This window comes from Lolium perenne, chromosome 2 (genome assembly GCF_019359855.2).
Source record: "Lolium perenne isolate Kyuss_39 chromosome 2, Kyuss_2.0, whole genome shotgun sequence".
In the NCBI taxonomy this organism is placed as follows: domain Eukaryota; kingdom Viridiplantae; phylum Streptophyta; class Magnoliopsida; order Poales; family Poaceae; genus Lolium; species Lolium perenne.
The window spans coordinates 236,591,782-236,604,974 of NC_067245.2; the positions used below are offsets into that span (position 1 = coordinate 236,591,782).

The 13,193-nt window shown below is 50.8% G+C and overlaps 1 pseudogene; it reads left to right on the forward strand.

The window, feature by feature from the left end:
- Positions 1–12,820, forward strand: part of LOC139835764 (uncharacterized) — a 38,090-nt pseudogene extending 25,270 nt beyond the window's left edge.
- Positions 12,821–13,193: the final 373 nt, after the last annotated feature.

Here is a 13,193-nt window from a genome sequence, read left to right on the forward strand (position 1 = left end):
CCGGAGGGGCATCAGTGGAGCCGGCGGCCGGGTCGTCCTCAGGCACGTCTTCCGCCTCCTCATCATCCATGTATTCTCCATCGGATGGAGGAGGGTTCGGGTCCGCGACGAAGAGCGTCTTGTCGACGAAGTCGGCGATGGTGCTGGCTCGAGCAAGGCGGGCGGCCTTGAAGTCGGCTGGGAGCTTGTCCTCCACGCCGGCTCGCCGGAACTCAAGCTGCCCCAGGTCCACCTCGTTGTACCAGGAGAGGACGAAGGACAGCGCCATATCGGCACCGGCGCGCGTGGCCGACTCCTTCCAGTCGAGGAAGCGGTCCGGCGCCTGCTCCATCGAGGAGATGAGGCCGGAGATATCTTGCGGCGCCGCCTCTCCAGGCCACAGCATGGGCACCAGCTCCTCAGCCGCCTTCCGCAGCTCCCAGCCGAGCTTGGTGACGGGCTCGATGCGGGCAGCCATGGACGCCAGGTGTCCTCCATGGAGAAGTACTCCGAGCTGCCCTCGCCGGTCTCCTGCCTCCTGGAGTCGCGCGCGGCGCCAACGGCTGCCAAAGCTGCGTCTTGCGTCTCCGGGAAGGCCGCTGCAAGAAGAAGAAGCAAGTCAGAAACCATCAAAGCCGAAATAAGCTGAAAAATGCAAATTTTCGAAGTCCTAAGCCAAAAGGAAAAGCCTGGCGGCAGCCGGCAAGAACCGACTGTCGCCAGCTCGAAGATGAGGATAGCGAAGAAATCAGAAGTTTCTGCTGCCGGCTGCCAACGAAAAGCCGGCAGTCGACAGCCGAAAGCCGGCAAAGGGAAAGGAACATAAAGATGCACTCACCCACCAAGCCGCGATCAAGCGCGCTAAAATCATCAGTCCAACGCTTGGCGGTAGCCGTCAGCTCGGTGGACTTGGCGGTGACCTCCTCCTGCAGCGCAAGCCGCTGCTTCTCCACCTCCGTCAGCCGGCGGCTCAGATCATCCACCTTCTCCTTCTCCGCCGTCCTGAGGGAGTTGAGCTCGGTGAGGTGGTTCTGCTCCAGCAGGCGCAGCCGCGTCAGCTCTTGCTCAGCCAGCTTGAGCTTGCCGGCGGCGGATCGACCCGCCTCCTCGCTCTCGGCGCACTGCGCGCGAGCGGCTCGGAGATCCGACTCCAGCTGCGGGACCTTGGCGGCTTCAACTGCGAGGCGGCCAGAAAGAAGTGTCAGCCAACCAAGATTAAAAAGAGAATAAGACATCAAGTCGAAAGAAGCATAGAGCTTACCCTTGACGGCTTCCAGCTCGCGGGCCAGGTCGGCCCGGTCCAACTTGGCCTTGTGGTAATGGGTGACGGCGCGATTATACAAAGTGGTGCGCCGGTCCATCACAGCCTAAAGAAAAGAAAAAGTTAGTCGATCAGGCGAAACCCGTGCCGGCTCCAAGCAGCCGGCCCATGCCTCGGAGGGCTACCAGGATAATAATCAGATCAAAAACAAACGAAGCTTACCTTGTCGGCTTCCTCCACCTTGGCAACGTTAGCCGCGGCCTCGGCTGCCCTGGCCTTGAGATTGGCCTGCAGGCTGGAGAAGAACATCTCCACCGATGCTTGGCCGGGATTCCCCTCCCGGCTGGTCACCTCATAGGAGTCGGCGCGAAGCCACGCCTGCCCCATGGTGGCAGCCGAGCCGAGGCTGGAGTCGGAGGCGGACGGCACCTGGAGAAGAAGTGCGCCCTTGGCCACGTGCAGGCCTTGCGGTGACGCCGATGAGGTCCCCGTCCTCACCAACGCGCGTGAGTCGGCGCCCTCCGTGCGCGCCGGCTCGTCTCTCGCCGGCTCCTGCCTGGCCGGCTCCTCTGTCGTCGGATGCGGCGGCGGCGTCGCTCCGGCGCAGCGGATGGCCCAGCCGGCCCGGTCATCTCCGGCGCACAGGCGCCCTCCGGACTCTCGTCCAGCTCCACCACGGTGGGCCTGCTGCCGGCTCCGGCCGCAGGCGCGGCCCGCCGCGCCGGTTCTAGAGCAGCCCTGCCGGCTCCGGCTCCGATCGAAGGCGGCATGCCCCGCCCGGCCCCGGGCTGGGTCCAGAAGAGGTGTCCGGCGCGGGAACATGTCGTCTAGCGTCGGCTGCCGCGTCGGCTCGACCCGCGTGCCGCGATCAGGCGCTGAGGCCAGCGGCACGGCGAAGGAAGAAGCCCCTGTCGCAGGCGGCGGCGTAGGTGCGCGCGAGGAAGGCTGCGGCGTCTGCTCCCTCCTCTGGCGCGGAAGCGGCGACACAACGCGCGGAGCTTGCCGGGAGCCGCCGCCCTGGGCAAACTTGATAGGGGCCCTAGCCGGATAAACAGAAAGATAATAAGCATAAAAGTAAGGAAAGAAAAGGAATCAAACAAGAAAGAGAGAGAGAACTCACCCGGCCTGCTCCGGGACCTTCTTCGGCTGCTGCCGGCGCTGCTTCTTCGCCTTCGCCTCCAAGGCGGCGGTGGAGCCGGCTCGCTTTGTGCCCTTGGGCGCCGAAGTCGCCGTGGTGCTTGGCGGCCTCGAACGCAGAGGCACGGCGGGGATTGGCCCCGTGCCGGACGTCGCCGGCTCCTCCTCCTCCTGGTGCTCTGGTGAAGGGGGCGGATTGTGCTCCCCCTGGCCGCCTAGATCAGGCGCCTGCGGCAGGTCGTCGTCGCCGGCATGGTCGCCGGCTTGGTCAGCCGGATCGACATGATCCGGCGTCCACCTCCTCGTCGCCAGGTCGCCGTCCTCGGCGTTCTGGCGCTCAAAAAGCTAGAAAGACAGAAAAAACATGAGCATATGACAAGCCGGAAGTCGGCAGAAGAAAAAGGAAGTCGGCCTCGCAGCCGCAAGCCGGAAAATGGCAAAGACACGAAGCTTACCCGCGCCGGTGGGTGGTCCCTGTCGCAAGGCACCAGCCCGTAGCTCCAGTCCTCCGCCATGTTCGCCTTGGTGATGTGGTTCACCCGGCTGGCCACCTGGGCCTTGGTGAGCGGCGCCTTGGACGTCCGGTTCGGGTCGAACCGGCCGGACATGTGCCCGATCTTGTGGGTGCGCATCTGAAGCGGCAGCACCCGGTGCTCGGCGATGGTGCAGAGGAGATCTTCGGCAGTCAGCCCGCCATCGGTGGCTGTCGCCAGGAAGTCCCAAAGCAAGTTCACCTCGGCGTTCTGATCCGTCGAGCGGGCGTTGTGGCTCCAGTTGATCCGGCCGACTGGAGGAGCCGGATTGAACTCCGGCAGGTTGATCCGGTCGACGAGCTCCCCCTCGTTGCGCACGTAGAAGAATGACATCTGCCAATTCTTCACCGAGTCGACGGTGGGGATTTTGGGGAAAGGCGTACCAGGCCGGGTGTAGATCGAGGCGGCGCCGCAGGCTCGCAGGCGGCCGTCGTTGGTCTGCGCCTTCAAGAAGAAAAGCCGGCTCCAGAAGTCGATGTCGGGCCACAAGCCGGCGTAGCCTTCCATGAAGGCCACGTAGCAGCTGAGGAGGATCATGGCGTTGGCCGGCAGGTGGTGCGGCTGCAGGCCGAAGTGGTCGAGGAACTGCCGGAAGAACGTTGAAGCCGGCAGGCCCAGTCCGCGATCGAGGTGCGCGCCGAAGACGACGCGCTCGCCGGGCTCCGGGTTGGGCTCCACCTCCTCGCCGGGCACCCGCGTGATGACCGACTGCGGGATCCGTCGGAGGCGCACCAGGCGCTCGACGTCGTCCTCCCGCATGTAGGAGCCCCTCCACGATCCGCTGGGGGACGCCATTGACGAGGTCGAGGAAGAAGATGACCAGGAGAGGCTGAACGGCGAGGAAGAACCTTGCGACCGCGGCGGCGACAATGGCGGCTGAGGACGCTCCGTCGAGATGCGCGGCCCCGTGGCGCCGGATTGACGGAGTGGCGGCGGCGGATCGGTGGAGATTCGCCTGCCGGAGTTCGCCAGCGGAAGGAGTTCGCCGGAGCAGCAGCGGGCTCGAGCGCGCAGAGGGCGATGGAAGCAGGAGCGTGAGGAGGAAGAAGTGGCAAGTGGCCGCCTCGATGCCTCCCCCGCGGCATTTATAGCCTCCTGCCGCGGGCGGTTGGCCTCCAAGTGGCGGTCGTGGGCCGTAACTCCCCGGATTTACTGCGCCGTAACTTCTCCCACGTCCACAACGGTTATCGGAAACGGCCACACCACGTCGCCCACTACCGCACCGGATCCGGAGGGACATTGATGTGACCAGACGAACCGACCGCCGGGCCAGGCGTCAGACCCGTCAAGTCGGGCGCAGGACCCGAGGCGGCGGAGACTCCGGCGCGCCGCAAGCCGGAGCCGGACGATAAGTTCCAGTCGAACCAAAATTCATCAGCAAGGCGGAGACGCCACCAGATCTTGCGAGAAAGCAAAAACTATACAAGTGTAAAAAGCGGCCGGCTAGACGCAGCCGGCAGGAACGAGCCGGATGAGGGCGCAGCCGGCTGAATGAAAATTCTCAGTCGGCCCCTCCAAGTGCCGTTAAATATATTCGAGAAGCCAGGAAAACCTGCCTAGGTCCTTCTAAACGCAGGACCTTGCCAGCTTCGGGGGCTAATGTCGGGGGGAAGACCCCGGATAGGGCAATGGATGCGGAGCAGCCGGCTGGCCACTGGCCGGCTCGCGGCAAAGGCCGGCTGAGGAGCAGCCGGCTGGCGCCGTGGCCGGCTGGTCCGGAAGCCGGTTGGCTCTAGGTCCTAGTCGGCCTGGCTGCGGCCACCAATGCTGTAGCTGGGCCGGCTTCTACAAGCCATATCCGACTGGGGTTTGTACCTCAGACCGACTCGAGGCTGGCGAGTCTTGCACTGGAAGGAACCGGGTTGGTGATCCGGGTTCCCAAAGTCCACGCTGACTCCATCTTCCGTAAAGCGCGGGACACTGTGGAGCAATAGTGCCACGCGCCGGACAGGCCGTCAGGGCTGACGAACGATCCGTACTGGCTACAGTGGCTGACGGCGACAGGGACACCTCCTCTCCATACCGCTGACCGTGGCAGCCGGATGGGACAGGCCACGAAGCCTCAACCACTCCTGACGTCACCGCCTCGGGAAGGAGCGGAAGCCGGAGCCGGCCGAGCCGGCCAGTAGACTATAGGGTCTTATATGTAAAGTGCCGGTGCCTATATAAGCCGCACTACCCCTCTAGTGCAGGGACGATCGATCATTTATTGCTCTCACCCACCTACAGAGCTGCCCTGCGAGAGAGACCATCGTCTCCCTTAGCTTCTCAGGAGCAGCCGGACACAGCTCTAGGAGCACCATTGTATTGTGTGATCATCATATATACTCATAGCAGGAGTAGAGGTTTTACCTCCATCGGAGGGCCTCGAACCTGGGTACGTCGCCGTGTCGCTCGTGCCCATACTCGCATCCGGATACCGCCGTGAGATCCCTCAGGAACCACTTCGATTAGCCACCCTATGGCATATGCCGTGACGATACCACGACAGTTCCCGAATATGAACAACAAGAGATATTGAGTAAATGTCATGGTAGTGCTTATGGAGGACATCACGCCGGAGAAAGAACCGCGCAAAAGGTTCTACAATCAGGTTTTTATTGGCCAACTCTCTTCAAGGATGCGAGAAAGTTTATTTTATCTTGTGATGAATGCCAAAGGGTTGGTAATATCTCCAGACGTAATGAAATGCCTATGAATTAAACTCTTGTTATTGAACCATTTGATTGTTGGGGATTTGACTTCATGGGACCTTTTCCGTCTTCAGAAGGTAACACTCATATACTTGTTGCTGTTGATTATGTTACTAAATGGGTGGAAGCCATACCTACAAAAAGTGCTGATGGTGAGACCTCTTTAAGAATGCTTTTAGACATTATTTTTCCTAGATTTGGAGTGCCTAGATATATTATGACTGATGGAGGTTCTCATTTTATTCATGGAGGTTTTAGAAAAACTCTTGCTAGGTATGGTATTAATCATAGAATTGCTTCCGCTTATCACCCTCAAACTAGTGGTCAAGTAGAATTATCAAATAGAGAGATTAAATCTATTTTGGGAAAGACCGTTAATAAATCTAGAAAGAATTGGGCTAGTAAATTGAAAGAAGCACTATGGGCTTATAGAACTGCTTATAAAAACCCCATGGGAATGTCATCTTATAAAATGGTTTACGGAAAAGCTTGTCATTTACCTTTAGAACTAGAGCACAAAGCTTATTGGGCTGTTAGAGAACTAAATAAAGATCCTAAACTAGCTGGTAATAAGAGGTTGCTGCAATTAAGTTCTCTAGATGAATGGAGAAGTGAAGCTTATGAAAATGCTAAACTCTTTAAAGAGAAAGTTAAGAAATGGCATGATAGAAGGATCATCAAAAGAGAGTTTAATGTTGGGGATAAAGTCCTATTGTATCGGTCTCTGCCTCGATTCTTTGCAGGAAATTACTCTCGAAATGGGAAGGACCATATGTTGTTGAGGAGGTGTATCGTTCAGAGCAATTAAAATTAGCTCTCTCCAAGGCAATGCTACGCAAGTGGTGAATGGACAAAGACTCAAGCATTATATCTCGGGTGATTCTTATAATGTTGATGTTGATATTATTCAAGTGGAAACACCGGAGGCTTTCATCAAAGGACAAATTGACGGTCACTAACTCGACTTTGAATAGGTAACAAGATCTGTAATGAAAAGTTCGCAATTTACTTTCCGAACAATATTTTTGCTGTTTTTGGAAAATATGAAAAATTACGAGATCGAAACGGAGTGGAGGAGACGCACGAGGGCGTGCCCCCATAGGCCGGCGCGGGCCCCAGCCTGGCCGCGCTGCCCTATGAGGACACCGCCTCGTCGCCTCTTTCCGACTCTGGTTCGACCTGGTACTTTCCGTTTGTTCTAAAAAAAATTACTATATAATCCCCCGGACCCCTGGAGGTCCGTATATCGTTTTCTCGACGTGTTTTGTTTCGAGCTGTTTCTGCCAGGATTTGTTTCGGATCTAGAGCCATCATGTCTTCGTCGGGAACTCCGAAGGACAGCTCCTGCAAGGATGTTGGCAACTTGAACATGGAGGAGCTGAGGATGCACCCAAAGGAGTTGATGCTCGTCGAGGGAAAACTGCAGATCAAAGATGTTCAGGGTCCCAAAGGAGAAGGAAGCTTGGAAGACAGGATGGAGAAGCTAGAACAAGAGGTCTTCAATTACAAGAATATGGCCGAGCGTGAAGTGGATATCTTCCACAAGATTGTGTCTGAACTCATTGCTGAACACGAGAAGGAAACTGCAAAGCTATGGGGCGACATCCTCTCACTTCACGACACCACCAACAAACTCCAAGCTCAACTCTATGACGTTCATAATCAGAACTGTGAGTATGAAAACAGGTTTAAACACATAAGCCATGCTGCTAGTTTCAGGATTCCCGAAACCAAGATGTCATTTGTTGATGGAGAGCCTCTATCTTGGAAGTCTGAAGACGGGAATTCATCACCACCATCGCCAAAGGAGTAATTCATCATCGGTATTGGCATCCCCTTGGTTTGTTCCAAGCTTGGGGGAGTGCCGCGGTATCACATCATCACTACCTTTTACTTTTTACTATCAAGTAGTGTCATATCATGAGTAGGGGGGTTATCGTATAAGATGGGTTGCAGTGTGGAAGTATCTCTCCTTTAGTTTGTCTATGTATCCCTTGGTGTGAGTTATCGTTATGAAATATTAATGAGAAGTCTTATCATTTACATATTGCACACCTTATTTTAGTTTGCAATTTCTACTATATGATTGATCTTGATTTTAGTATTGGTACCACTTTGGGAGCATTGAGTAAATCTATTTGGTTTTGGCAAACTTAGCAATGGTCAATAGCAACAACACTTTGAGTTTAAGAAGAATAGAGGAAATACATGTAGAAGATGTTATTATCTTTCTTATCAGTTCTTAGCTTAGTATTCTGAAGTTAAAACTGTTTGTACTTACAAGTAAGATGCATGATTGTTTCTATCACATGTATATTTGTTTGTTTCCCTCAACTCTTATGCTTGCTATTTAACCTTGCTAGCCAAAGACCAGATCTTGAGAGGGAATACTTCTCGTGCATCCAAACCTGAACCCAAACCTATGCCATTTGTGTCCACCATATCTACCTACTGCATGGTATTTTCTGCCATTCCAGGTAAATACTTCATGTGCTACCTTTAAACAATTCAAAATTTATTACTTCTTATTTGTGTCAATGTTTTATAGCTCATGAGGAAGTATGTGGTGTTTTATCTTTCAGTCTTGTTAGGCAGCCTCCACTAATGGACTAGTGGCTTCATCCACTTATCCTATAATTTTGCAATAAGAGCTGGCAACGGGGTTCCCAGCCCCAATTAATCAACTTTCATTAATAATTCTCTTCACATGTTTTGCCCTGATTCATCAGTAAGCAACTTAATTTTGCAATAGACACTCCTCCATGGTATGAGATTGTTGGAAGGCACCTGAGGATTCGGTTAGCCATGGCTTGTGTAAGCAAAGGTTGGGGGGAGTGTCATCCTTAAATAAACTAAAATACATGTGTAAACAAAAGAGAAGAGGGATGATCTACCTTCTTTGGTGGAGATAACGTGCTTCATGTGATCCTCTCTTTGGAGGTCTGTTTGGCAAGGGGGTTAGAGTACCCGCTACCAGTCGTTGACAACGACAAACACCTCTCAAAACTTTACTTTTATTCTCTTTATATGATTTCAAAACTGAAAAGCTCTAGCACATGATTTAATCCCTGCTTCCCTCTGCGAAGGGCCTGTCTTTTATTTTATGTTGAGTCAGTAAACCTATTTCCCTCCATCTCAAGCAAGCATTTTAGTTGTTGTGATCAAACTATTATATTGTGATTTGCTTCATCATGTCTTTTATTCTTTCTTGTTTAGTACAAGTTTTACCTGAATGAATATAGCTTTGAAAGTCATCAATGATTAATATGATTGAGTATGCAAGTTTACCATAAGCTTTAATATGAGAGCGCTGCTCAATAGATAAGTATAATCATTAATCGTTCTCGACCAAGAACAAAGTTTGCCATCACCAATTATGATTTCTTATGCACCTTTATTTGTGATTACCTTATACTTGTTTCAAGATTGAGTTATATGAGGAAGTTGTTTACTATAATGTCTTGTGTGAATGAATATGATGCTTCTTGTCCGTATTTTATTCATCGACTCTTCAGTCCATAAACATGTGGTCCTGTTTACCGAGTTCAGTTTCGCTTGGGGACAAGCGAAGTCTAAGCTTGGGGGGAGTTGATACGTCCAATTTGCATCACTATTTTATATCATAATTTGCTGTTATTCATTGATATATTTCATATTGGGACACAATACTTATGTTATTTCATCTATTTTGCATATTTCATGATTATTGGAGGATCGAGCACCGGAGCCAGGATTCTGCTAGAAAAAGCACCGCCAGAACGCAATATTTCGGAAGATCAACTGCGGAAGGAAATTATACCAAAAATCCTATTTTTCCAGATGACGAAGGAAGCCAGAAGGGGGAGCCAGTTGGACCCAAGGTGGGCCCAGACCATAGGGCGGCGCGGCCCATGGCCTGGCCGCGCCACCTTGTGGTGTGGGGGGCCCACAGCCCCTTTCGCCTCCTTTTCTTCGTGAAACCCTTCGTCCCAAAAACCTAAGCTCCAGAGGGTACGTCGCGAAGAGCCACAGCCGCCTCTGCGGGGCGGAGAACACCAGAGAGAAAAGAGTTCTCCGGCGGGCAGGAATCCGCCGGGGAAATTCCCTCCCGGAGGGGGAAATCGACGCCATCGTCACCGCCATCGAGCTGGACATCATCTCCATCGCCATCACCATCATCTTCATCATCATCACCGCCATCTCCACCGCAGCACCTCGTCACCGCTGTAGCAATTTGGGTTTGATCTTGATTGTTTGATAGGGGAAACTCTCCCAGTGTTGATTTCTACTTGTTATTGATGCTATTGAGTGAAACCGTTGAACCAAGGTTTATGTTCAGATTGTTATTCATTATCATATCACCTCTGATCATGTTCCATATGATGTCTCGTGAGTAGTTCGTTTAGTTCTTGAGGACATGGGTGAAGTCTAAATGTTAGTAGTGAATTATGGTTGAGTAATATTCAATGTTATGATATTTAAGTTGTGGTGTCATTCTTCTAGTGGTGTCGTGTGAACGTCGACTACACGATACTTCACCATTTATGGGCCTAGGGGAATACATCTTGTACTCGTTTGCCAATTGCGGGGTTGCCGGAGTGACAGAAACCTGAGCCCCCGTTGGTATATCGATGCAGGAGGGATCGCAGGATCTCAGAGTTTAAGGCTGTGGTTAGATTTATCTTAATTACTTTCTTGTAGTTGCGGATGCTTGCAAGGGGTATAATCACAAGTATGTATTAGTCCTAGGAAGGGCGGTACATTAGCATAGGTTCACCCACACAACACTTATCAAAACAATGAAGATTAATCAGCTGTATGTAGCGAAAGCACTAGACTAAAATCCCGTGTGTCCTCAAGAACGTTTGGTCATTATAAGTAAACAAACCGGCTTGTCCTTTGTGCTAAAAAGGATTGGGCCACTCGCTGCAATTATTTCTCTCGCATTTTACTTACTTGTACTTTATTCATCTGTTACATCAAAACCCCCTGAATACTTGTCTGTGAGCATTTACAGTGAATCCTTTATCGAAACTGCTTGTCAACACCTTCTGCTCCTCGTTGGGATCGACATTCTTACTTATCGAAGATACTACGATACACCCCCTATACTTGTGGGTCATCAGCCGGCGCGGCCCAGGCCCTGGCCGCGCCGCCCTATTGTGTGGTGGCTCCGTACCCCCTCCGACTCCGCCTCTTTGCCTATATAAAGGTCCCTGACCTAAATCTTCGATACGAAAAAGCCACGGTACGAGAAACCTTCCAGAGCCGCCGCCATCGTGAAGCCAAGATCTGGGGGACATAAGTCTCTGTTCCGGCACGCCGCCGGGACGGGGAAGTGCCCCCGGAAGGCATCTCCATCGACACCACCGCCATCTTCATCACCGCTGTTGTCTCCCATGAGGAGGGAGTAGTTCTCCATCGAGGCTAAGGGCTGTACCGGTAGCTATGTGGTTAATCTCTCTCCTATGTACTTCAATACAATGATCTCATGAGCTGCCTTACATGATTGAGATTCATATGAGCTTTGTATCACTATTAGTCTATGTGCTACTCTTGTGATGTTATTAAAGTAGTCTATTCCTCCTTCACGGTGTAATGGTGACAGTGTGTGCATCGTGTAGTACTTGGCGTAGGTTATGATCATAATCTCTTGTAGGTTATGGAGTTAATTATTACTATGATAGTATTGATGTGATTTATTCCCCCTTCATAGTGTAAAGGTGACAGTGTGTATGCTATGTTAGTACTCGGTTTAAATTGCAAAGATCTATTATGCTCTAAAGGTTACTTAAATATGAATGCCGAATGTTGTGGCGCTTGTTAACTCCGGTTTGAGGGAGCTCTTGTAGCCCTACACAACGAATGGTGTTCATTATCAAACAAGAGTATATGTAGCACAAAGAAAGAGAACTTATTTATTATGTGATCAATAGTGTCCACTAGTGAAAGTATGATCCCTAGGCCTTGTTTCCAAATACTGCAAACACCGCTTACTTCCTGTTCTGCTACATGTTTGTTTACTGCATCTTTACTTCCTGCAATATTACTACCATCAACTGCACGCCAGCAAGCACTTTTCTGGCGCCGTTACTACTGCTCATATTCATTCATACCACTTGTATTTCACTATCTCTTCGCCGAACTAGTGCACCTATACATCTGACAAGTGTATTAGGTGTGTTGGGGACACAAGAGACTTCTTGTATCGTGATTGCAGGGTTGCTTGAGAGGGATATCTTTGACCTCTTCCTCCCTGAGTTCGATAAACCTTGGGTGATCCACTTAAGGGAAACTTGCTGCTGTTCTACAAACCTCTGTTCTTGGAGGCCCAACACTGTCTACAAGAATAGAAGCACCCGTAGACATCACCGATGAGTACATCGGGTCCGCAAAAGCTACTAATCTAGAGGCTTGCAAGAAGTTTGTGATCAAAATTTGTGAAATCTTTGGGGACGAATACCTGAGGCCTCCAAATGAAGATGATATTGCAAGATTACTTGCAGTAGGGGAGGAAAGAGGATTTCCTGGTATGTTAGGGAGTATAGATTGCATGCACTGGGGCTGGAAAAATTGCCAAAACATGGCATGGCATGTTGAAAGGCCATGTGAAAGAGCTCACAATGATCTTGGAGGCAGTTGCTTCAAAGGATCTTTGGATTTGGCATGCATTCTTCGGTTTACCAGGGTCAAACAATGATATAAATGTTCTTGACCGTTCTCATGTGCTTGCAAATATAGCAGAGGGTAAAGCTCCATAAGTGAATTATACCATCAATGGTCATTAGTACACAATGGGGTATTACCTTGCAGATAGCATATATCCAAAGTGGGCAACACTTGTGAAGACCATACCAGCTCCATCAACTAGAAAGAAGAAATTGTTTGCTCAAATGCAAGAGGTGGCTAGAAAGGATGTGGAACGAACCTTTGGAGTTCTCCAAGCCCGTTTTGCCATTGTTCGAGGACCTGCGAAAGGATGGAAATGTAAAGAAATCGGTGATGTCATGAAAGCTTGTGTCATAATGCACAATATGATAGTTGAAGAGGAGCGGCACACTGGTCGCCAAAATTACACTTATGAGGCAATGGGAGAAAGAGTCAGAGTATCTCGTACTCATGCAGAAGAGTTGAGTGTGTTCATTCAGATGCATTAACAAATTAGAAACCAACATGATCATTTTCAGCTTCAAGATGATATAATTGAGCACCTTTGGCAAAAGTTTGGACACGTGTGATGTAATACTATATACTCAATTTGCTCTTGTAATAATAATGTAGTAGGAAGCTATCATGTACTCAATTTACTCTTGCGTAATACAATTTTATCAATATAATTCAAGAGTTCATACAACAAGTAGCATCCAAGAGTTCATACAAAAAAGTAATTCATAAAACAAGTAGCATCCAAGACGCCATACATAAACTATAAGTTGGCATAGCTAAGGTTAACCAGATGTGTGGTGGAGGCGAGCGATGATCTCATCCTGCTTGCCTTAGTAGAATTGCTGTTGTGCAACACTCATACGAGTAGTGTCTGTGAACATGATTTTCTCTTCCAATTCAAAATGTTTTCGTGCATCCTCCCTCTCTTGCCTTGCATCCTCCATC